The 24,395-nt window shown below is 45.2% G+C and overlaps 1 protein-coding gene across 3 annotated transcripts in view; it reads left to right on the top strand.

Annotated features, from left to right (window-relative positions):
* The window catches only part of PRDM1 (PR/SET domain 1), a 283,483-nt gene that overhangs the window by 167,727 nt on the left and 91,361 nt on the right, over positions 1-24,395 (top strand). Inside the window, exons 1-3 of one of the 3 annotated variants that reach the window (XM_054196643.1) lie at positions 13,225-13,537; positions 14,176-14,275; positions 15,048-15,086. The exons of 1 other annotated variant lie outside the window; for it this stretch is intronic. The gene's annotated coding sequence lies outside the window, so the exon portion shown is untranslated. Of the gene's footprint in view, positions 1-13,224; positions 13,538-14,175; positions 14,276-15,047; positions 15,087-24,395 lie in introns of those variants that run through there. One more of the 3 variants, XM_054196647.1, reaches the window with a different exon arrangement.

Raw genomic sequence — 24,395 nt, 5'->3', positions numbered from 1 at the left:
TTCTCCCTCAACCTGTGATCCATTCACCTCACCATGGGCCTCACCAACACCAGAGGTACAAAGCACCACCATGGTGGCAGAACTAGGAGTCACCCTGTGCGTGTAACCACTAAGAGGTCATGTCCTGAGCAGAAGAATGATAGTGAACGCCAAGCATGATCTTGGGGGGTCTGGCCGTGTGCCTTGGGCCCTAGCTGAAGAGTAGTCTTCAGTGTGCATTATGTTGGATACTTCCAATGCACTGGAAAGGCTAAGTGATACTCATGTGCAGTGTGACCATGCCCCCAGTGAAACTGTGTTACACGTGGTTTGTGCAAGAAGTCTAGTCTCGACAAATATGCAATATACAGTCAGTCATTCTACAGCAGGGCCCTAAGGCAGCCCAGTTAAGTGGCAGTGACAAGTGTGGGCATTGGTGGAGCACGCTGAAACCCATTTGACTGAGAAATAGTAGCAGTTCCTCCAGCACGAGTTCAGTGTTCGCTAGCATTGCAGAGCACTGCGTGGGTTAGACGCACCCAAGGTTGCAGGAGGATGGCTGCCTCTCCCTTCCCACTGCCCCGCCCCAGCTTTCATCCTCATTCTGTGAGGAAGCAGTTGCTCTTCCTGGCACATAGGGAAGGCAGAAATTCCAGCCTGCTGTCAGCCCAGAGCTCAGAAACTTAAGTTGTCAGATGCAGTCACATAGATAGGTAGATAGTTGAAGATAGAGTGCAGATAGAGGTGGAGACATGTCATGAGTCTTGGGCCTTTCTTTTCCTTCGGTTGACTGGCCCTTGGCACCAGACCTTGTCTAAAGTTTCACTAGTTGCATCCTGAAATCCGTCAGTCAATCTACTGTGTAGGGTCCTGGCAATTTTCTCCTCCCTGCCCTTTCCTTCATCCCCTCCTCCCACACCTATACTTTGGGTGTTTTTAGCTAAGGCTTCGCTGTATCCTGCCATGCAATGTGTCTAATGCCTATATCTATATGTCAAACATAAAATCAGAGAGGGGAAAAACAAGTCACACTCAGAAACACCTCCAGGATCACTACGTCCAGCTGTAAAATCTTTGGACCTGTATGTCTTTGCTCTGATCCCATTCTGAGAGCCATTTTCAGAAGTGATGCACAAGACCCTTAGATGTAGAGAAGTCCTTGGCCTACAGGGTCCCAGTCTTGGCTGAGTGCATCATGAATGATGACAAGATTCATTTCCCTCCACAACCTATGACATAGCTTGGCTGTGTTTGTTACCACATCCTGCACCCCAGGTTTCACCGACAGGTTTAAAAGAGTCCCCATCCATACAGGATGACACAGAACCGCATCCTCAGCGACATCATATGCAGTATAAATGTATCACACTGAAGTGTTTGACTCATAGTCACTTTTCACTCTCACTGCCCTCATATATCCCCAAATTGACTTCTGGAACTTCAGCTACGGTTTACCTCCAGTGTACAGCCTACATACCGTATATAACTGCCAGGAAAAACTTTGAATTCTCTCCTGTTTCTGCTGAACTTCATCACAAATTCCCCTTAACCTTTAATGTGTAGATTCAAGTTCTTTCTCTAATGACTGAAGATCACTTTTAAAACCAGACCACTTCTAAGTATTAAAACCTGGGAAATAAGTTTAAAAGACCTTCTTCCACTGTTTCCAAACCCAAATAACCAACGAAACCGCTTAATTTCAAAATCTTTCGGAGTCGAAAAAAATGTCCTGCGTGAGACTCTCCACACCAAACTTAAGCCACAAATACGTTTTTACCGTGATCATTTACAACTGGTAAATGTGTGGTTTGTAATGGAATGATTATACAGCTTTAGCTTGGGATGTCATAGGCTTTCTGGTAAGGTGAGTAACTAAGAACACAGCCTGTTCTGATCCTTCATGCATACATTGGGCACAACCGTTGCAGTAAAACTGCTCCCTGGCCCTTCACACACAGTTTCACCAGTTCTGGGGTTTGTGGAATTCTTTTTTTAATAAAGTATATAGTCTAAGGCCCAGCTTGAAACAAAAATGCTCGTTGCTTGCTGAGTTGTATGAACTTTGGAAATATGGTAATAAAATGGACACATATGTTCTATTATTATTATTATTATGCTTAAGGGCTACAAAAATAAATCATTCTCCAAGCTCACATGGACAAAATGAGCACTGCCTTCTGTGAGTGTCTGTACTTACATGTATCTGTTTACGTAGATGCATCTGTTCTTGATATCTCATGGAAAAATCAAATATTGTATCTTATGAAAAACCATTGCTGAAGCATTGTTCAGAAAATCAATCCTAAACCAGAAGTCCATTAAAAAAAACTGAATACCTGGGTCTCTCTGCTTGGAACTCTCTTTTATTGTTATTAATAGATCATTTATCTTCAATATGGTTGGAGATAAAAATTCCTTTTTAAAGTGATGAAATGAAGAGATTTGCAAGTGCTGAAACCCCCTGATCTCCCCCCTCTCTCTCATCACCTGATACAGGCTTAAGGTTTCACAGTTTGTAAAAATCAATGGGAAGTTCTCCCCTTGCCAGCAGCCCAGGCCAATTTAATAAGTACCTGAACAGAGAGGCGGCCTGTCGAAGGGGCAGTCACCTTTCGCCTGGCAGGAGGAGCTGCGAGGGCTGGGACACTGGAGCGCATTGTGTCCCTGTGCGAAGGCCTTAATCAGCAGTGACGAGATTTCTTCTTGAGTCCAGCTTCCCCCCCCCCAGCCTGACTGTAACCCGGAGGGGAACCTGCGAGGGGATGGCCAACTTCTGCCGCAGGTTGCAGTTACCGGGAGTGGGGGGACTTCACATTTCACGTAAAGGGCTTTCTCCTCTCTCACAAGGACAAGCACTTTGCAGGGAAACTCCAAGCAGCTGCTGGGCAATTTCCTTTCAAGTCTGTCCCAACATCACTGTTTACAGTTTTATGAAGGCAGCTCTGACTGCCCCTTCGCCTTCTCTCCCTCCCACTTGTTCAAGTTTGTCGATACCCGATCCATGAACATTTGTTTCCTCCTTCCCTGGAGGAGTTTTGCGCTCCACTGACCTCAAGTTCAGCCCCGGCGAGGCTGGCAGGAGGGCTCAGCTGGCTCTCCTTTCCCCACTTGCTGCAGTCCCTTGTGTTGGACAAGCAAAACCAGTGTAACTCAAGCAGGAGGGGGAAACCCTTCCCTTGCCAGCTCCTCACACCGCCCCGGGCTCTGCTGCTGGGGAAAAGCTTGCCTGCCCTGGTCCCTGCCCACAGAGGTGAAACCCCTACGTTCTGTCCATGGAGGTCACTGGCGCTGGGGGTGTACGGGCAAGTCCAGACCCTCATCCCCGCTCCAGCTACCCTTAGCTCTCCTCCCTGGTCTGCACCGCTCCACGCTGCTCCGCACGGCACCCCGCACCTCACCGCACAGCACCGCACACCTGCGGTCTTGCTGCATCTTCCCCAGGTGGGTCCCAACCTTGCGGCACTGCTGTGGGTGCACGGGGGGAGGGGGGGGTGTGAAACACCGGGGGATGGCAGTGGGGTGGATGGATGGATGGATGGATGGATGGATGGATGGATGGTTGCGTGTTTAATTCCCTCACAGCTTGATCTCCAGGTGGTTGCCCTCCCACTCTATATCAATACTCTTCATCATCAGACCTCTCTTGCCTCCCCCCGCCTTTCCTCTCCCTACTTCTCCCTCTTTTCAGCACTGACAAAGCTTTTTTCTTTAACCCATTCGGGCTGTCCGCTGCGATCTGCCGAAGATGGATTGAGGAGGGGTTGGGAGGTCGGGGCTTTCTGCCTGTCACCAGCTGCGCGGGCGCCCGCCTAGTGCGCGGAGCCGCCCCGGAGCGGGGATCCGCGGGGATGCGCGGAGCTGCCGCCGGCCACTCGCGGCGGGGACGGTAGCGGGAGCCTCGGGTGGAAAGAAAGGGTGCGCGGGCTGTCGGGCAGCGGCGCAGAGCCCCCGCCAAACCCGGATCAGGGGAGGGGAGAGTTCTCCCCTCCACCTCCCGGGGATAAATCACCCCGGCTCTCCCGCCGGCTTCCGCGGCGCCTCGCGGAGGGTGGGCGCAGTCGGGCAGCGGGAGGCGGGCAGGGCGCGCTGCCGGCTCGGCGCTCGGCTCCTCATCCCGGCGGGGAGAACCGCTCTGGTTCCCCTTGCCCGGAGCCAGTTCGGCCCTGGCCCCACGGCACTCGGAAAGCGCTGCCCCTCCGGTGGCTCCTTCTGCGCCACCGGCCACCCAAAGGTTTATTAAATGCCGGCATTCGTTGCTTTCTAATTAGCGGCGCCCGAGTCCGTCTGCTTCGTCTTGTTCTTCAAGACGTTGCTGCTACGCGAGTGCACATCAAACAAGGAGAAAAAAATACCTACATTTAAATTAAATTACCGCGCCCTACTCGCAGGAAAAAAAAAAAAACAAAAAACCAAACCACCACACATTGCGGGAGATAATCTCTTTACTTTCTGCTGTCCTCTGCCCTTATTCATTCCGGTCGCCGCGCTGTGATTTATTTGCGTGTATTTTTGTTTCCCGATAGTTACATAGGAAACCCGTTTACGCAAACTGCAGCAAGGGAACCGAGGCAAAAAAAAAAAAAGGTTTTGGGAAGGATGTGAAAATGAATGTGGTTTGATAGCGCCAGGACTACCGCGGGGTTCCCATTTAAACCGCACTCCTTGTCCTGGCGCTTCGGGTGTGCAAAAAAAATAATAAAATAAACTAAATAAAGAAAAAACCCAAACCCCAAGCACTTGGAATAATGTATTTTTCTGGGTGCTCATGAGGATCGGGTGGTGGAAGCCCGCGCGGCTTTGCTCCGCGATGACCCGAGGAAAGCTCCGGCGACCGGAGCCCCCCGCTCCCGCCGCCGCGGCGGAGAGGCAAGTCCGGCCGCCGCTCGCTGCTGCCCGGTGCCGGGCGCTGCCGTCCAGGTGCGCTAATTGATGCTCTCCGCGTCCCACCGGGGCGCACCTCGCAGGTGGGGAGCGGAGCGTCGGGGACCCCCCACCCCGGGCTCCCCCGACACCCCCAGCGGGGTCGGCTCCGCTCCCCCCGGGCCGCGGGGCTGCCGGCTCGGCTGCCGCGGGAGCCCTCGCCGGGAGCTGCCGCTGGCGCCGTTTTGCCACTGCCCAGCCCGATCTGGGGCCATTTTTTAAATTTTTTGTCTTTTTCCCTCGCACCGGTGGGTGGCCGGTGGAATAACCGGGCGGCCAGCCGGCACAGCCCGGTGCGGTGGCTGCTCTGAAGGGCGCCCCGCAAACGAGGAACTTCTCGGCGGTTCCTGTGCCGAAGAGCGGGTGGGTGGGTGAATCAGCCACCGTCCCCATGGATGCTCGGGAAACGCAGCCGGGCTGGTGTCGGGAAGGAGAGAGGGCATCTTTTTTTTTTTTTTCTTGTTCTTCCCGGAGGTCTATGTGAAAGCAAAAAAAAAAATCCCTTTAAAGTGCGTTTTAAAGTGCACGGTTTTATGATAAAGCAGGAAGTCCCCCGGCAGAGAGTTTAGGTTCAGTCCCAGGAGTTAACTCGTTGCTCCGCGCCCCGCTGCCGCAGGCGGGGGGGGCGGGAGGTGACCGAGCCCCGCCGCTCCTCGCCAGCTCCGCGGCGCTGGGAGCCACTCGCCGGGGCTACTCCAAATTTGTCCCTTCGTACGCGGTTTATAAAAACCGCTTCCCATCTGCCAGCAGCTCCCCAGAAGTGAAATGACCTGTTATTATCGGCTGGCTGAGTTTACCGCTTGCCTTTGGGGTAAGGCAACGGTAACCTTCTCACAATAAACTTACCCCGGGGGTGGAAATGAGATTCCGGGAGGCTGCTGCTGCCTTCCTTGGATTGTCCTAAATGTTACATTTTGCATAGTCTCTAGTGGCTTCCTGGTAATTAAAACACCACGGAACTATATTGGGGGGGGGGTTTCAAGGACAAGAGGTCCCGTGCTTGCAGGGGGAGAGGTATACATGCTGGATTTTGGGAACGGGGAACAGCAATCTTCCTTCAAGCAAGCACTTACTCTACTCCTAAATCACCCCCCTTCAAACCCAATTCACCTAATCCAGTAAGGACCCGAGCCTCTTCCTCACTAGTACAGAAAAGAAGGGGGTTTGGGGGCTTTGGGATTGTTGGCATGCTACTGATTGATCCCAGCTATCGGGAAGACAGACTGGATGCAATTCAGCAGATGCAAACAAGCAGAGCCTGGCTGAGAGATTGTTTTCCTCCAGAAAGTAACCTTGCAAGATGCTGAGGTTATTGACTTTGGAGTGGGGAAGGAGGTGTCTGATAATCAGCTCGCTCTCTATCTCCCTTAGATTTATAGATCAGGGCCTCCCTGTCACTCCTGAAAATATAATCATGCTGGCAATAAACCCTGAGGGAAGAATGAGACAGCAAGTGTTTCTCCTCGGAGCTAACGCAGTGACCTTTGAGTTACATACTTAAATGAGCCACGATGTTACAGCAAGCCCAGCGCGGGTTAATTTGATTGCCCTGTCATGGTTAAGCGGCCCGAGAAGGTGCCCGAGCTGTCCCAGCTCATGCAGGGCTGGCGCCGCTTCCCACACAGCCAGCGCAGGGTGCCTTGCTCAGGATCCGAAACTGCTGCCACCAGGCACAGGGCTGGTTTTGAGATTTGTAGTTTGGGAAGCGGGGGGAGATATCTGCCTCACTTTGTTTCACCAGATGGGAAAACTGCACCAGAGGGATTGCTTTTTTCTTCTTATTATTTGTGATTTTTTTTTTTTTTGGACAGAAACATTTCCTGTCTTCTTTGCAAAAATGTATTTTATGACCATTTTGCTGTGCAGACTTCTCCCTCTCTGGACATTGCACAGAGTAATGCAACACCTTCAATCTGTGGAGCAGATACCTCTTGATTTCTTTATCTCAGAACATGCCTTTGTCTCTCTTCGACCTGTTCTTGCTCTTCAGTGAAAACTCACCTTTTTACAAGCTGTCAAACGTAACACTAACAGCTGAGCATTCCTTGGGAAAAAACCCCATATTTACTTAAAAATCACTTAGTATTTATGGGTCCTTGATTTTTTATTAGCCTTTTAACAATGTCTCTCACTTTAACACTAATCCAGAGGGAAGGGGCTCTCTCCTGTGCCTGTAGCAGATATATCCAAACAGAGAAGGGGAGAAGAGCTGTTTAATCGCTTCTAGTATTTCTGATATTTAAGGCCATTTTGGAACATGAAAAAGACCCCACTGCAGTGTGCCCTCTGCTAAAAAAATAATATTTTCAAATTCCATGCTGGTGATAGCAGGATTCAAACAAACAGCACAAAAGGCTGCAAATTCAACTGCTCCTACAGTCCCATTCCACAGAGGAGGCACCATTTCCCAAGGGACTTCCATTTAACAAGGAAGAACATAATCAGAAGATGAAAGTTTGGCCCTTTGACACAACGATGGCTCAGGCTTCGAAGCTCTCCTTCACTTTCTTTCCTAAACTCAGCTGAGTAACCCCAGCCTGCCCACAGTCTGGCGGAGGAAAGGAGGCTAAGTGCAACTAAGTGGTATCCATCTTAAAGGCCGCAAAGTGGTTACTTTGGCCAAATGCTTGACAGACTAAGAGGCATTTCAGAGAGGCCCGAGGCAGCCGTGAGCATGGGTAAGAGCTTGGCAAATGGCAAACAGCAGACACAAGGTTTGAAAAAAGCATTCGCCAATTTGCCTCTCAGTTTGCTGTAGTGACTCAGGATGGAAATCTGGACATCACTGTGGATAACGCAGTGAAAACCTCTGGTCAAAGGGCAGCAACAGCAAAAGAAGATAATTAAATATTGGCTAGCAAAGGAAAGGGGAGGCAGGCGTGGGAGAAAGATTTACATAAGCTTTGTCATCATGTAGATCAGCGGGAAGCCCCTGCCAGGAATAGGATCTCAGAAAGAAAAGAGCAGAAATAAAATGGCTCAGGGAAAAGCACCGCAAATTGTCAGTGATACAGACAACACTAATATGTGAAAAGACCATGGCTGCTTTGGGGAGCATGGGATAATCAGAGGGTAAGATGAATAACACAGATGTGTAAAGTATAATGAGTGTAATATAAGGTAGATTAGGAACTTCTTGGCCACCCTCATGACTTGCATGAGTAATATGTAAACAAGACAAGAGGAAATGGAAAAGAGATCTTAGGAATTCTCTGCACAAGGCATAGTTAACTTGTGGAACGGACTGTCATAAGATGACATTAAATGCAAGGTCTTGACGGAATTCAAAGGAAAAATATACATGGATAATGAGAGTTATATTCCTAATGAAGACAATCATATTTTTGTATTACCACATTTAGAAGCAATGCAAATCTTCATCTCTAAGTCTAAATAACAGAATGTAGGAAGAAACATGACTAATCGAGAAATGCTTTTTTTGGGTGGCTTTTACAGCTTCCTCTGGAGTAGCCACTAGCAGCCATAATTTGAGGTTGAACATTGGATACACCTTGGACTGAGCTCGTATAACCATTCCCATGTTTTTCACATCTCTCCTGGTGCAGCTTTCTTTCCTGGACAGCTTTTAGCCCTGCTTGCTTGCACCAAGTCTGGAACTGAATTCACAGAATAGAAGCGCTGAATATGACACCAAAATATTAAGTAGAACAAAGCAAATAATGTTCCTTTCTTTTCTCCATGTTCTTAATGGCACCTATGTGAATTAGGATGCCTCATTGACTATAAAAATATTAAGTCTGCAGATTTTTGAAGATGGGACTTGGGAACTTTTGAAAACATTATCCACTGCTTAAATAATAGTGCGTAATATATGAACTGTTTCCTCCTTGACCTATTCAAAACAAGAATCGTGACCGTTTATCTGATTCTTCACATGTGTGAGAGTCAGTTTGACTTTCCCTTCCAATTCAAGTAATTGCTACAGGAAATCTTTATATTTGTGTTCTAATTTTGGGACTTAGATTTGTTTTTAGTGGAACTAGAAAAGAGTACAGGCATGCAATGTAAAATTTCTTTAAAACTACAAAGAGAAAAGTTCCACTTTTATTTTTGTTCCTTAACTTTTAATAAGAATAACTTTAATTTAACATATCTGGGCAACTTGCAGACTATCAAATGGTGCCTGCATATCCGGGGTTCTAAGTACCCTGGACAAATACAGTGACTTAACAAATTTTTAAAAAAAATCTCTCAAATAAAATAAACCCAAGAACAACCACTGACACTCAGCAAATATGCTTACAGACATACAACACTATTTCTTTGCGCTTCTAAGCACCCATGTATTCTAGGCAAGGGGAAAAGAGTAGGGGGGTTGTACCCTGAAAGAAAATACCTTCAGTAAAAATTCAAGCTGTTTGAAGCTCAGAAAGAAAATTAGCAGTAATTTTCCACGACTCTAATAGAGTAATTTCTCCCTCAGTACAGACTGAGCTTCAATACCTCTGCTAACTGAAATTCCAGAGGGAGGGAAATTTCTTAACTAGACTCCTTGCCACTTCGGATCAAGCACCTTCAATGTGGGATTGCTGAAGCAGGTTACAAACGTAGAAGCACCAATACTTACAATTGCTAGGACATGGTGGACTGCTTGACATGGAAATATTATTTACCTTGTACAGAAAAAGTAAGGCACAATGTTCTGCCCAAAGTTTATAGGAAGCCTGTCTAGTTCAGGAACAAAAAGCTATGTTCTAATTCCCATAGGAAGCCCATCTTTTCCACCCTGTATTTAATCCGCCTAGCCCACCTCACACAGCACCACACGTTTGTCACATTTTGCCCATATCAGTTGTCTTTATGGCCGAAGGACAAAAAAGGGTGTAGACTGCCCCAGAGCACTTTTCCGTCAGCTCTTTTCTTCAGAACAGGATGTCATTTAGACTCATGCATGCCATTATCATAAATAACCTCAGAACTACTTAAATCACAAACAGAGTTTGCAAGCATTTGGAAACCAAAAATATGTGCCAGGTACACATTTTAATTTATACTTCCTTCATCGTTTTTCGCTTATAAATGTTGGCAAATTAGAATATTGTGAAAACTGTACTTAAAGGGACGGCTTTGAGTTTGCTCATCTCTCTGCTGCTCAGCACCCTGGCGTGCCTTCTCTGTGCACCTTGACATGCAAACACGGGCTTTGGCTGCCTCGGATTATTCTGCTATTGATCATTAAATTGTTTTTGTGCTAGACAGCACTCCTCCCCATAATTTTAAGGATGGAAAGCCTTTTAGTCAGTTGATTTACAAATGCGTTTCACTTGTTTGAGACCACTTTTTCTGATGTTAAAAAAGGTAACAAACAAACAAAGCTCCACAATTTACTTAAAACATCATGGACACTTGATGGACACTTAACTTGATATTCCTTTAATTCTAGCCTTTTGTAAGTAGAGCTCTTTTAATTGCCGATATTTAAATCAAAATGCCCTGTGATGAAAGTGTGACAACAAATAAATAGGTTCGTGCCTCTTTTTAAACTAAAAAAAAAAAAGAAAAAGTAAAGTTCCTTCCTCTCACTTTCTGTATTTTCCGCCCTTTCCTTTTGTTTTCCGAGCATCCAAAGGTAACAGAACTTGATAAAAATGCAGGGGGAGGGGTGGGGTGGGGAAGATAACATTATCCTAGGCCCTTGCTCTGTTTTGTTAGGACAGATTTAATCTTTGGGCAGCATCAGAAGATAGGCCTGAATGAATCTTCACTCTCTCTTCTTTTATCTGGATTACTCTCAACTCTTTTCAGGGATGATATCTCACTATTCTTATTTGTTAAATTAGACTATTGTTTCCCTGTATTTCACTTATTGTAAAACGTTTTCTTTCTTAACTTCAGGCCATTGTTCCTGTGTAGTGAGCATGCTGTCACTGGAGAGGGGATTCGAGGAGGGAACTATATAATTGGGGACAGATTCTGCCCTATTTTGCCAGTTAGCAGTAGTTTGCTGTCTAGTGCTCTTGATTTCATGGGGAAACTTCTAGCTTCATTTCTAGCAGAAAAAAAACCCCATGGATAAAAGGGGTCAAATTCGGCCTTATAATTGAAGGGGAAATTAAAGAAAGATAATGAATATTATGGAATATGGAACAGTCTCAAATGGCAATTCAATTTTCGAGTTAGCAAATACTCACAATAACAGGCCATGCACTGGATGGTTTTTGAGAGAGCATTTGTTCACAGTCTTGATTTGTCAGTGCTTCTCGTTGCCTCATGATAAACACTGAAAAAAGGAAGAAACACAAACACAAAAGTCATGGTCATTTTTGTCCCATTTAACAGTGAATCTCAAGGCTAATGGTTGTAGTTCAGACACAGAAACCTCAGGCCAGAATGCTAAAATATGTGGCGCTGGGACTTCACTTGTTGTCACTGGAATGTATATTCTGGGTGGTAACCTTTTATCTAACTGCGCTTTGAAAATAAAAACGCCCAAACAAAACCCACTGTAATTACATTTTGCTTGTTCACACTGAGTAAAACACGTCAGACGTTTGGGGAGAGCAGGCTGAGGTGAGGAGAAACCAAACACGAGCACATGCTTGTGCTTCACAGTGTGCGCAACCTGATGGCTGGCACTGGCATCAGCCTAGCTTTGACGAAACCCAAGGGATTGCTGCTGTGTGTGCTTGTGAGGAGGGCTTGAGTGAAGGTGGTTACAGGCCAGCTCATTAAAGATGATGAACATGTGTTGTACCACGTTTGATGACTGTTGAGAGAAGGCCAGAGTGCAAGAGCTTACATAAAAGCATTAACAAGGACATAATGCCAGTTGACTCACTCGGCACGATGTTGTCCCTGCACAGAGCATGTGGAGCCATAATTAGTGAAGTGAGTGCTGCCATGTCTTCCAGGAACTGTTGGGAGCCACCAGCTCCGTTACGTGGTTAATGACCACCTGTCCACGAGCGCTGTACAGTACAAGGTGATGGGCATTTCACAGGAAGCACATGAAGAGCCTCTCCAGGGGCAGCTACTGCTCTTTTCTCGCTCTCTCCCGTCTGGTTTGAATGATACCAAAGTTTGGACCAGAAATGCTCATTGAAAATCTCGTTCTTCACACAGGAGGGCCACATCCATGAGAGTGGGGTGCCTACAGTAAAAGAAGGGAGCAAGACAGAAGTCGTAACTATTTAATTGCTCTTTCAAAATGAAGCAGGGAGGCAATGGCATTTAACATACTTGTACTGAGAGCACCTCCCACCCTGAAAATGTTTATTTTGAACTCAAAAAAACCCACAACACTGGGCCAGATCCATCCCTGGCGTAAACGTGGGATGTGGGACTTGCTGTCAGTGGGGTGCAGAGCCTTTTGGTTGGATGCAGGAGGAGGCCCCATGGAGGCACCACCATGTCCCCACACCAGACACTGGAGGTGGCCTGAGGCATCCCGCCCTGTGCAAGACAAGGCGCCAGCTCTTCCATAGGGTTTTCACCAGCTCCTTTAGATAAACTGACTGAAGGGATCAAGCAGGTTGAGGGGGGAGAGGACATACAGGAGATCAGTCCCACCAGAAGCCAGGGACTTCCAGAGCCTGCACCTCTGAAACACCCCACTCCCACCAGTCCCCCACCACGGCGTTCCATGCCCTTCCCCAACCACTGAGCTCCCATGGACCCCGTTATCTTTTTATTTTTGTCGTGTTTTTTCAACAAATTATAAACGGGAGAGGAGGTCTGACAGTGCTGGGCGAGCAGAGGCGTCACCACCGCCCCTGCAGCGGGCCCAGGGGCGTCCCCGCACCCCGCCGGGCCTGAGGGGAAGCGGCTGCCCCTGACAAGGGCCGGGGGGAGTCCGCTCTTCCCCCGCCCCCCCCGCGTCCCCAGCCCCCCGTGGAGCGGGGGAAGGAGCGGGGCAGGGGGTGAGGCCCTCGCTGCGGGGGCTCCTGCCGCCCGTGTCCCACCACCCCACCTCCGGGGCCAAAGTGAAAGCGAAGCGGCTCCCGAAGCCCTTTGGGGGTGGCCGCAGGCGCCATGTGACAGCCGGGAAGCGGCCCGGCCGCACGGGGCTGCGGAGGGCGATTAACGGGAGGCCGGGAGGGGGCGATTAATGGAAGGCGGCGGGGGGGGGGGGCTGTATGATTTCTAACGGCCGCGGTGCCCCCCCCCACCCCCTCCGCCCTCTCGCCGGAGCGGCCCCGCACCGCCTTCTCCCTTCGCTTCGCTTCCCTCCCCTCTCCGCCGTCCCGCTCCGCGGCCGGTCCCGGGAGGCGGCAGCGGAGGCCGGGCCGGGCAGGGCAGGGCAGGGCAGGGCGGGCGGCTCCCCCCGTCCCTCCCTTCCCTTCCCTTCCCCTCCCCTCCGCCGCGTCCCCCTCAGGCGGGGCAGGGCAGGAGCGCGCCCCGCAGCGCTGCCCCCGGGAGGAGGGACTCGCCGCTCCGGCATGGTCACGGCGGCTTATTAGGGTGGTCGCCTCCCTTCCCTGTTTTTCTTTTAATTGCTATTTCTTTTTAATAATTTCCCTCCTCCTCCTCGTCCGCCGCGGCTGTCACCGCTCTCACCGTTACTCTTATCACCGCTCTTCCCCGGCGCGGCCCTGCCCCTTTTGTGCCCGCCGCGATGAGGCGAGGGGCCGGCGGCCGGCGGGCGCGGCCGGCCCGCGGCGCCCGGGGGCAGCGGCAGGTAAGCGGCGGGGGGGCGGGTGACGGCGGCGGCGAGGGGCGGGAAGGGGCCAGGCAGGCCGTGGGGTGGGGGGAAGGGGAGGCCAGCCGGTGTTCACAGCGGGCGAGGTGCCGGTGCGGAGGGCGCGGAGCCGGGCGGCGGTGCGGTGACACCCGGTGCCGCCCCCCCCGCCCCCGGAGCAACCCGCTCCTCAACCGGCCGGGTTTGCGCCTTCCTTTGTTTTATTTAGGCTGTGTATAAAAACTTGTTATCGCCGCCAGCCAAAAGGACACCCCCATCCCCCCCCCCCAGACACACACACACTTCAGACCTCCGGGGTCTCTGCCCGTTCCCGCTTCCCCCCGTGCTTTAACTCTCCCCCATACCAATATTAAACCTGTCTCCTGCGCGTCTTCCCTCTCTCCAGCCTGTCCACCCTCCCGAGTCGTGTCCCCCCTGCTCTCGCCCTCCAAACTTTGTGCCTATTTTGATTTATTCCACACACACCCCCCGCCGCCTTTGGTTTCTAAGGGACTCCCCTCCAACCTGTCTGTAGGTATGTTTGTGTAACCGGACACTGAGAGTAGCTGTCTGCCGAGGAATTAACTCGGCAACCCCCAAAGCTTAGTTTGCATTCAATAGAGGTGTTTGTTTTGCAGGTTTAAAACCCTCCAGACGGGTCGAAGAAATCGCCCGAAAAGAGGAACCACTTGGCAGATTTTTGTTTCCTCCCGTGAAATCCCACTGGACGTGGTGCAGGTGGGATATCAGGAGGGGAGAGATTTTTTTTTTGGGAGGGGGTGGGAGTTGGTGGTGGTTTTGGATGGAGAGTGACCAGGCGCCGAGTGGGGTTGGGAAGAGAAGGGGGGAAAGGGCTTTAAAGTTGGGAGCGTGGAGCCGCGCTTTCCCCCTTCCCCTCATCTGAGGGCAGGGAGGACAGCTCAAGGCTCTCGCTCTCTCGTTCGTTAAAAATAAATACTACAGAAGTTGGCAAATTTTGTAGTTTTAGAGAAGTGGATTCTCTCCAGGATTAACGAAAAAAATGTTGATGTTTGAGGAACTGCTCTTGCTCAACCCGTAAATAAAGCGGAGATGTTGACAGTTTGTCTAGCCTCTGGTAAACGAGAACAAAAAAACATTTCATTTCTTGAAGGGCATCAATAATTGTGAGGGTGGGAGGGGGAGGAAGGAGTTTAACTATTAACCTTTATCTGGGATCGTAAATGACTTGAAACTCGTGTTTCTGAAGCTTCTTTTACCCATTTGCTTTTCTGTTTCCCCCCCGCTTCGCTTTCCTTCCCTGGAGATGGTGAAAGGTAAATGAAAACGATGATGCTCGCATTAATTGGACAAGCAGGCGATTTTATGGCTCACCAGTAAAAAATAAATGCTACGGGAAAGTTGCTGTTTGCAGTGCGAGCGGTGGGAAAGTGGTCTGGAGGGTGTGTGGGGAGGGGGGGGCCGCCAGAGCAACGGGGCTGGCTGCGGGCTGTGCGGTTACTTTAGGGGGGTTTTGGTTTTGTGTTTCCAGATCATTCACTTGAAGACGCAGGAGGACGATTCGTGGAAGGTAAGAGAGCCTTTTTCCCCAACAATTATATCCTCTGGGGCCATGTACCTGAGTGCTTGCCTACCGCTCAGGCCCGCAGTGCCAGCACACTCGTGCCGGGAAGCAATAAATAAGGAGAATGCTGAGCTGTTGCTGGTCACGGTGTGGATACTGGGAAGCGGAGCGTTTTTTAGCAAGCAAATAAGCTGCTTTTACGCACCGAGATGCTTGTTAAGCTGATGAATTCCTCCGTTCCAAAAATATGGGGTACCCTTTCTTTTCTTAATCAGGACATAGCTTAGGAAAACAGGAGATGAACAGTACAATGAAAAAGTTTCTGTTGCGACTGTTTTCTACACGTGGAAGTAATATGCTGAACTTAAGATGTAGGTTGTTTCCAACAAAGAAGTTAGTATTAATTTCGGTATGAATTGGGAAAAAAAAATAACCTTGTACCTTCTTAATTGCACCTTTCCCAAATGTGGTGTTATGTTATTTTGTGGCACGATTGCTGTCTGAAGTGAAATGACTCTTACTACTTAGGAAAATAAACTGTCCAGCCACCAGAACTCTTCTCCTTCCTAAAGGCTTAATGAAGTGAAAGAGGGGGATCTTGGGGAGGAGGCAAGGATGGGGGAGATACAGGATCATAAAATTTGGCAGATCAAGTGATTGGGGGTGTGTGTGTCTTTGTTAGTTTGTCAGCGTTGCAGTTACAAGCAAAATATGCTGTTCCAGTAAATTCAAATTCAAGTAATTTAAAATGAAAATTGTAAAAATGCTTCCCCATTATATTTTTTTTCTTAGTAAGAACAGCGTGTTTCACTTGATTGTCATTATTTTGTTATTCTCTTGTCTAGGAATCAAAAATACAAAGACTGAATAATACTGCTTATTCTCATGAGTTACTGTAGAAATCTGTACAGCATGCTCAGTTGTGAGGGAGTTCCTCTTCCCCCCTTTTAAATGAGTCCCTGCCAGCAACAAGTGTGTTGATATACTGATCTGAAGGACTTGGGCATGATGCCAACTCAAGCAATTTAAATGACATGGTTAATAGTGTCTCTACTGTCCTTATCACACAGTAGTTGTCTTTAATAAACTCAGTGAACTTCCAAGTGATAATCATGGATGACAAATTAACTTGAGTCCTAGCTCTCCTGTTCAGATGAACTCTGTTGTGCTCTGATTGATAAGTACTAAATGCTAAAACCAGATGAACTATAAGAATTTGCAAAATGTACCTCTGTCCTCTAAATATGTGATTTTTTTCAGGCAAATAAGAGCCAATTAGATTATCTGAAGGAATTTCTGGATTCTACTGCTAGCAGTGTCATTTTCTTAAGTTTTTCTGTAGTAATAAATTTATGTGGGACACTGCATCCTTCAAATGAATACTTATAGAACATTTGAAAAGGGGAAATAATTTTGCATAAAGTAGGTAAGCCAGTATAATATGTCTAACAAATTCAGACACTCTGTAATTCCTGTAAAGCATTTTGGATGGAAGTGAAAATGATTGTTCCATCAATTTCAATTTGAAATAGGTAACCTTTAAAAAGCAACTAACAGAATTTCAGAAGTACGCACACAGGCAAACAGTAAGCTGTTTCACAGTGGGAGTTTTTTGAGTACCTCTAGTACTTTTCCCCTTGTAGAATTAAAAGATTATGACATAATGCGAAACTACAGAAGAAGAGGCAGAGTAGTACAATTGACAGTTTAACTGCGAATTGCATGTATGATTGCTTAGAGTATGATTTTTATTTTTTGAGATATTTGATCCTAAAAATATCTTTGCTAGATCTCATCTTCCTGATTTCCAAACCTGCTAAATCTTGCCAAAAGCCATAGAAATGCTCATGTTCTCAGCAGCTGTTAAGAGCTTGCTAAAGCGCTTAATTATGATGTGTTTCATGTCTTGTGGCTGTGATTGAAATAGTGCCCTGTGCTTAACCAATAAGTTTGGAAATGCTGCTTTTAATGACCAAGATTGTATTTTTGAAAATTAATACATGAATGCAGATTGTCTAATGTCACAGGTCTGATTTCTTGTGGCTTAGTTTGCAAAATTCATTCCTTTGAGACTAGTGGAAAATAACTAGATTCTACCTGTGTCTTAAAAGTAACAATAGATAAATAATATAAATAATTACTTTCCTAAAAGCCTTGTACAAATGAAGAAGTGACAGATTTTTTTTTCCACTTTATATGTCACCAATCATATTACAGCCACAACTAAAGTTATTTAAGTGTTAGCTTTCATAAAAGTGAAAGACCTAACCTGAGATAGTACTGAAGTCTTATAATGAAACTCCTCTGGCCCAGAGAATGGGGCAAAGAAGGGAATGCGCCTTTATGTATATATTCGCGATGCATTAGATAGTTAATTTCAGTCATTCCTTGACAGTATGGATCTGGCCTATTCATTAAAAATAAATATTTGTTGGTTCCAAGTAACATTTGGAAAGATACTCGATGATGTGAAGACACACTATTTCTAGAAACGCTTTTTGATAGCTGATAGGTCACTCCTCCTTTTTGGATGCTCTGAAGTTAGGATAGTGGCTTTCTGATACTCAGGATGTGAAGTTAAAAGTGATCTTCATTGTTAAGCCTTGTGATTTATGAGTTTTTTCCCTGCAGCCCTCCTCAAACCTGATAGCTCTTTCAGTTTCACAGTTGGCCTCATGTTCCACTTTTCTTTTTGCTTTGAAGGCTGGGCGGAAGCCTTGTCAGGGTTTGGAGTTGTACTGCTCTGTGCGGGGCTGGGTGGCTGTGCTTGAAACCATATGGGTGTTAACTCTTCAAGAATTGTTGCCACCGTTCCCGATTCCTCTTTCGTATTAAAACCAATGCTTAGGATCTCTTCATTAGCAGTGTAATGCATTAGAAACCACAAGCTAAACATCATGTACTTGCATAATGGCACTTTGAAAGGTAAGGCTATGAAGACTTGGGGGTTTTTTTTGGTGAAAACAGGGCACATTAAGTGCACAGAAAAAGTGTTCAGGTTCAGAAAGATTTACAGATGTAGTATGCCTGAACCATTTCTCTCTAAAACATCTTTCCCTTTTATCCTCCGTTGTTTGCCGTGTTCATCACTTAAGACCTGAAATTGCTAACATGCATAATAAGCACAATTTTACTACTGTGAGGAATGCCACTGAAGTAATTGGAATAATTTTTGGTAAAGCAGTGCCCTGTGTTTGGAGAATGGACTTGCCCTTGTCTTTTAAGCTCCGCAGGGCAGGGAATTGTCTTCGAAGTATTTTCTGTGAAGTGCCTGGTGTGTCTGTGTGTGCCAAAAACTGATAAATAATAACAAACAGTAGTTGACAATTTATGTAGACTTTTTTTTTAACTATTATTTTGGAATTTGCCTATAGGGTACTTTCTAGCAAAAAGAAAAATGCCAGAGTGTCTTCCAGCTGGGGCAAGATGTGCTCTGACAGCGAGAGCAGCTTTTAATCGAAATAGAACACACATTTAATCGATAGTATCTTCTGTGAAGCCGTTGGGCCAAAACATCAACTGGCGTAAATCAGTGTATCTCCACTGAAGTCTGTAGAGACATGGCTGACTTACACCAGATGATGTGAGCGTCCTTTTTGGCTTTAACAGTTTTCCTTTAATCTTCTTGCCACTTAAACTTTTACTATGATCTGCCCACATTCCAGAAGTGTGGAATGAAGATGGGATAACATTTCCTTACTTCCCTCCTCCTTTGAGCCTTTGGCGGCTTTTCTTTTGTGTGATGGTGTATGTTTTATTAGTTATATATGCTCTAGTCTCCCCTTCAAGCCTGTGAAGGTAGCAGTCCTCCTCAAATCACACCTGAAAAGGAGTGTTGTCATATTCAGAAACACTCTGGTCTTGCTTAGCTTGCCAGATGCAGGTGTACTGTAAATAGCTTCCTGATCATACTGTATTTGTTACTAAAGGTTCCTAAATACTGTTGTTAGTAACCCTCTTATTAGCAATTTGTGTCATGTGAAGAAGTTTAGAAACATTGCCCCCCACATCTATTTCCCAGAATAATTTTATTGTGTCTGCCAAGCATCTTAATGTTTTAGTTACTAAACTACATCATCCATATGAAGTAACTGAAAATGCTGAGTGTGTACAGCTTGTGTGGTGGGAAGACTCAAATGATATTTGGGCAGTAAAGAGGAGAAATAAATGATTTTTCTTTATCTTCCAAGCCTCTAATAAACAGTTTTGAATGCAGTGTTAGTAAACTAGTTCTTGTTAGACATGGGAAAACTGTGAGTAATGAGCCGCTCATTTTCAAAAGTTCAAGTTAAATCTTTTTCTTTCCTATTGAAGTATAATGTCATTTTTAGAAATTCAGGATAAATATTTTTAACAAAACTTGTTTTGTTAAGTAAAGCAGAAGGGTAATCAAGTTTGTTAGACGATTGCCCAAAATTGATGGTTTTGAAGGAAGATGGGATACTTGTGTGTGTGTGTGTGTGTGTGTGTGTGTGTGTGTTCAGGTTTGGAAGCAACAGAGAAATCATAAATCCTAACACACACACACACACAGAGCAGCTATGAGGAGAACGTGATTAACTGCCTAATCATATATTTTTGCTCAAACGTCTTCTCACCCTATGCCCAGTTTTTCCTGAGCTTTATAAACTAATAATATCTTCAGTGGAAAAAAAAAAAAGTAATAAGATGAAAATATTGTGCCCAGATGCTGCACGGCAGAAGGTTACTTAGAAATGTCTGTAGAGCCTGATAAAGCGTGGATTCTGCAAGTGGAAATGAGCATACTCCATTTCCTTTGAACTGACTGGAAAGTTACTTTCCTCTTTCCAGCTTGCCAGTTCTTCCAGAGCTATAAAGGATGGTAGTAACTAAACCTTTCAGCAACATTTTATTAAAGCAGGAAATATATGTAATTACAACATTTCAAGTGACTCAATAAAGATACATAGAAAACCAATAATATATGCAATAATTTTAGTTCTTACAGGCACTCAGATGTCCATTTTCTTTTTTGTTTGTAGTTAGGAAAAACTTTGGATGGAAATGGGGCTGCAGAAGGGCAAGAGTTGACGCCAAAAAAGTAAAGCACATTTCAGAGCCTGTCTTGATTTTATTTTCTATCGGTGACGCAGTCTTTGCAGAAAGTGAAAATATTCTAACAAAACTCTAAACTTGACTGTAAGGCTGTAAGAGTTAGCCATTTTCAAAAATATGTGTCTCTTCAAGCTTATGCAAGAAGACATGTTTTCAGTCTTTTTTTTGTATCTATTTTATTGTCAGAAACACTTTGCAGGTCTTAAATTAGTCCTAGTGGGACATCAGCTCCAGTTGAGTTATGACAGTTTATAGCAGCTGAGGATCTGATATAATGCTGACTTGAGAGCCTGGTCCTGCTAATAATGTAACATTCAATGAAGTCAGATTTCATAGATAGCATGTTATGGTAAGGAAAATTGAACTTCTACATTTTTACCCAAGAATTTCCTAAAAATATACATTTATAAGATGCTTTCATAGGAGAGGGAAGTCCTGTTATTTCACTGTTTTTAATGTTTCTTAAACTTCTGTATGGTATTTACAAACTCCAGCTAATGATGAAGAATCAAATGCCATAAACTTGCATTGTAGTTTGCTATGTCTAATGGTGATTTTAGGGTTGCAAATGCTTCACTGGCATTTATTTAATGGATAAAATAAATTCATTTATCTGTTCAGTTGTAACAGCAGCTTATGAATTGGAGAATGATTTCTGTTAAATATTTTCAAGTAACTTTCTTTTCCACCTTTTTAATGAAATTGCAGAAATGTACAAAAGACAAGAGGTAGATGTTGGCAAGTGATTTAGATAAAGTAAAAAAAGAAAATAATTTTTTAAGTGAAAATCAGTAAAGCTAGAAATGATTGCTTTTGTGTGAACTTTGTTCCTAAAGAGAAAAACACCCCCAAAAGATTTTTTTCTTTTTAAGTTTTATAAATATTGTAAAACAGTGAAAGAAATTATACATTGTGGATTGCTTTTGTCTGTAGCAAGGATTTTTTAAGGATAGATCTTGGAGGATTTTATATATTAACTACAGATCACTCCCGGCCAGTCACAAAAACTCTCCATGATGCCTGCTCGTGTAAGGTTTTTGTTTTGAAATCAAACACTTTTCTTTTTTTTTTTGCTTCTGCATTATAAACAATTTGAGTAATATATGGGACATGCTACACTGAATAGCAGAACACCCAAAAATTTAGCGGCTCGGGAGTTTTATCCTTCCACCCTTGCTCTGCAGTTGTGTTTGCGCAAGTTAAGTGTCCACTTATATGAATCTGCCTGCAGCGGGGAGGGGAACACATGGGAAGGCGCAGACCGAAAGTTGTTCGTGTGGGAGTGTTGGCAAGATCAGAGCCTTGTACTGTAAATTGGCCCTCGTGATTTCAAAATTAAAGCTATAAGCCTAAAAATAGTTACCCTGAATTTAAATACGCAGTGACAGAATTGTAAAGTGCTCTTCTGCTGTGACTTTGTATGCCGAGTTATCTATTATAGAACTTACTAATGAAATTTAAAAAATAAATAAAAAAAAACACTATGGAAAAAATATATCTGATCAAAGCAATTGTTAGAAATGACACTATTTGATAAGATCATCTACTGAAAATAAAGGGGGAAATGAGATCTGACTGAGGTAAAACCAGGTAAATAGCTTTCAGCTCTGCTTTTGTTATTCAAGAAGAAAGAGAAACAATAGGTGCTGTTTAGAGTCAGGAGCTGCCCTTCTAACCTCTGCTGCTCTTAAAATGCCTGAAGGTTATTGCATGGTTCATGGTGGCTTTTATGCTTGCGGTTCAACTTTTAATTTTCTAACAAAAGGAGATGCAGTACCAGCCTGCTGATAAACACGGCGCAGAACAATCGGAGAGAAAAATGGAAAAATTCCTCATGCTTTTTTTCCTCCTTTCCCGTTAGTGAAGTACACTGGCAGATTTTTAACAGAAGGAGAAGAGCACTGCCTCCTATGTTAAGCTGCCAAAGCTGGAGACGGGTTTTTAAGAAGTGTTTTCCACATTTATTTCTACAAGGATAGGATGTGCTTTTACATTCAGTAGCCCCAGCCCAAACAAATGATCTGTTGCACGCTGTTACGGGAAGTGATCTGTACGTCCACGGGAGCTGTATCTATTTCAACAAGATTTCTAATTCTTGCTGCACTGGCAAAGTTACCCTTAAATCCAGAAGCGTTCCTGCTGAGCATGAGAAGCACCCTTTCCCTGCGAGTTGTAAAGCGGAGCACAGCGTAAGTAAACACGGACGAATCTCAGCCAGGGCTTTGGCCCTGTACCTTATACGAGCTGCCTGAATTTGTTGGAGTGATCATAGCCGATGTTTAGAATACCCAGCTTGCTGTGATGCTTTTTACTTGGATACCGGTGCGATCAGAGGAGAGAAGGGGTCAACTTCTGAAGGTATTGTTTTCCAGCACAGCTGAAAGTAATGGAATGTAACAGTTTTAGGAATGTACACCTGTGAGTATATAATAAGAGAGTATCTGTTTGTGTATTTTCCCCGCTGACATTCAGATCAAAGGTTGTTGTAGTAAGAAAAAGGGAAAGGGGCCACATGTCTCTCCAACTCTGACCTGTTACCTTGCTCGTTGTTTGCAAGTTTTCACTAGCAAATCAGTCATGAGCCTGCTTTGATGAGGTGACTTAACTTTCAGGGGTTCACTTAGGGCACATGGATATCCAGTTAAAAAAGTGGCAGATTCAGTGATTTTTAATCACTAAGTGATTAAAAGAAGAAATACTATCAGCAAGTGCCGCCGCATAAATATCAAAACTGATGCCCAGTGCATTGGATAGCGCTGGGATATTGTCACGAGGATTTAAAAAAAAACCCCACCATTGTGTTTTGGGGCAGTGAGTGTTACTCCTGGATGACTGATGCCAGAAAGGCTGACAAGTAAGCTGAGAAACATCTTCAACTCTTTACAAACACCAGCTTAAGCATCTTCTTCGACCCTTTACAACTACAAGCCAGCTAAAACAAAAAGCTGAGGAGGAGCCTGTCTCTTGCCTTCCAGCTTGCTTACAGCTAAAGGAAATGTATCCCGAATGGAGGGGGATCCCCCAGGCCCTGGAAGTTGTTTAATTAATCATCACTTTCAGCCTGCTCATTAGATGGCTTTTCTTTTCTCACATGGGCAAATGAAAAAGATGATTACACCTGGGAGAAACAAGGACACCTGTTAAATCTTCCACTATTGTTAATCAGAGTTTAAAAAAAAAATAATTTAGATTTAATTTTAGATATGCAGAATAAGTAGAACTATGCTTGCTTGCTTTTTATATAGGTTATGTTGGGTTTGTGCTGGTACATATTTGTGTCATAGTAATGTATTCTATTACACCTCACAGTAATTCTTATCTTCCTTAACTGAATTTGCTTAAATCAGAAGTAGTAGCTTTTTTTTATTTATTAAGGTAGAGAAAGTTTTACCATCAAATTTTTGCTCGCTTCCGTGACACATCTCACTTGATTTCTGTGTAACAAAGGTGTTTTACGTGAGAGTCAAAACTACCCTCACCAGAGTCTTCAGTGGTTTTCTGCTTCTGTTGCATTAACATTTTGGTCATGATCGACGTCTTGGCAGCTTATGATGTAATTTATCATGTTTCTTCAGCGCTGGGGCTTTGTCAGCAACAGGGAATTTCAGGAAGAATTTTCCATTGGCTCAAGGAAGCCAGCAGCAGCACTGTGAGAATTTTACATGGAAATCTGAGTGTAGACATGGCCTAAGGGAAGCTACTCGTGTGTCTGATTTTGGGGCACGTTTGGTAAAAAGTTGTAAGCCAGGGGTGTTGGGTAACTGCGGTCATCAAGAGCTTAGCTTGCTGTCCGTGCCCGATATGTGTAAGACCTCTTGCAATCTTTTCTCAACATGTTGTGGAAAGTTATTAGTGCTTTGATAATACACATTTTTCTCTTTCCCTGTGGGCTCTGCAGCTCCAGTTTGCTCTGGATGAATTCCTGGGGCGCATTGTTTGCTTACTGTACTCAGGCCTGGGAAATCAGTATCTTATGAGGCGATAAAGGCTGTTGTTTGGGCAGTTTGATTTAAGATGTTCTTTCCAAGATAGCGAGTCAAATCGAGTCCTCATTTTTGCTTCATCCGGATTTATTCCACAGAAAATCACAAGCTGTGTATAATTTGCAAATGTTTGCTTTAGTTGCAGAGTTTTCACAGTGTGTTCTCCCAGTCGAAGGGTGGGGAAAAATATGCAGTAAGGCCTGTGACACCATTTCACACAACCCTCGGCCACATGGTTGTATTTTATTTTTTGCTT

The sequence above is a fragment of the Rissa tridactyla genome, chromosome 3, assembly GCF_028500815.1.
Source record: "Rissa tridactyla isolate bRisTri1 chromosome 3, bRisTri1.patW.cur.20221130, whole genome shotgun sequence".
Classification (NCBI taxonomy): Eukaryota; Metazoa; Chordata; class Aves; order Charadriiformes; family Laridae; genus Rissa; species Rissa tridactyla.
The sequence above is the reverse complement of the archived record's forward strand: the minus strand, read 5'-3'. Positions and strand labels throughout refer to the sequence as shown.